Raw genomic sequence first — 1,612 nt, 5'->3', positions numbered from 1 at the left:
CATAGTGAGGGAGCGCAATGCTCTCATCTCCCGGTACACAATGACGGGGAGGGACCCCGGCGTGCTACCACGCTCCTGTCACGCTACCCATGAGCGTCCTAGCGGAGCACCACCGGGCAACCTACCATACACACCCTGAGTGCTTTGCCACTACCCATGCAGTGGTCACGTTGTGTGCAGGCCCATGTAGCCGGCCGACGAGCTCAACAATAATGGAGTCGTCAATCGCTCAGCATGCAATCATGCAATATGGTGCATGCGGCTACAGTATGTCATACCTGGACATATCCTCCTCCATATGTGTAGGTGCCAAAAAGATAAACACATTTATAACCATGATATAAACAGCATAAATCCAAGAACATCACATATAACAATGATATAAGTATCATGAATCCAAGAGCACGTAACAAACATGTAAAGCAACTAATCCGGTATAGTGGAGCACTATAATATACATACTCATCTCTATAAACATAGATACACATGGCCAAAGATAAAAGCATCCAGTTCTAATATAAAGCAACTAACAGAAGAAACATGATAGGTATCAACTAAACTAAACCAAGGAAATACTAACTACCAACACTAGTAAGTATATATAAACTGCACATATCATAAGACGCTATCAAGAGATAAGTCAAAGGGTACCCGCCTCAAAAAGAAGGTACAATCAAGCAATCCAAGGTCCAGACGCCTGTCTCGAATCAGAGTCCTGTGTCAACAAACAATATATATATTTTTTATTTAGCTAAATCCAAATTAATAGCTAAATAAAATCCCTAAAACTAAATTAGGTCAAAACCCTAATAAACACAACCTCAATCTACATAATTAAATCTAATGGTTAATTAGGATTAGTTACTTAATCCCTAATCACCAATTAGATTAGAAATCCAACGGTTGACTAGGGTTAATTACCCTAACCCTAACCATTCCATTAGATTAATTCTACACATAATCAACAACTAATTACAACATGTATCACCATCTAGATTAATCAAATCTAACCATGATCTACATCTAAAATCAAAAACCTACATACACTAATCAATCACTCTAATCATGTATCAACATCACTACACCTTACCTCAATCCCAGCTATTGTTGATGTTGGAACTAGGAGGCTGTTGGTTGGTGTGCTGCCGGAACCAAGAAAGGATCAAAGAACACCACAGCACAAAACAAAACTTCACAGCCACGCTTGTTGATCCACAACACTCAATTTCCGATCATAGAATACAACACTTGTTGGAATTCTTTCCCACTTCAACCGATACCTCAAACACAGCAAAGAAGCTGATCTGGAAATTATAGCAAGTAATTAGATCAAGCCATGGGGATCACGGATCCAAACACCAACCTAATTAAAAACCTAACTTACCTCAAAAGGTTGTCTCCAGAAGAAATCACCCAATCGGAAGATCATCACTGATCAATTACAAACCTAGACTCTGCCCGACAGCTCAAGAACAAACTCACTGATCTTCAATGCCTCCAATCCGTGACCTAATTCAACCGCAAGAAAAATGAGGATCAAAAACATAGATCACTAATTCAAACCACAACCTAATTAATCACCTACCTCCAAGATCGCTGCTAGGGCGACCTT

The 1,612-nt window shown here is 39.8% G+C and overlaps 1 long non-coding RNA gene across 1 annotated transcript; it reads right to left on the bottom strand.

Annotated features, from left to right (window-relative positions):
* Positions 1 to 694: 694 nt before the first annotated feature.
* LOC121973074 lies at positions 695 to 1,612 on the bottom strand. The gene is made up of 4 exons (XR_006109362.1): positions 1,586 to 1,612; positions 1,385 to 1,509; positions 1,091 to 1,304; positions 695 to 715 (listed from the first exon to the last, which is right to left on the bottom strand). It is a non-coding gene; the product is annotated as an uncharacterized LOC121973074 (long non-coding RNA).

The sequence above is a fragment of the Zingiber officinale genome, chromosome 4A (assembly GCF_018446385.1).
Source record: "Zingiber officinale cultivar Zhangliang chromosome 4A, Zo_v1.1, whole genome shotgun sequence".
NCBI classification, from domain to species: Eukaryota; Viridiplantae; Streptophyta; class Magnoliopsida; order Zingiberales; family Zingiberaceae; genus Zingiber; species Zingiber officinale.
The sequence above is the reverse complement of the archived record's forward strand: the minus strand, read 5'-3'. Positions and strand labels throughout refer to the sequence as shown.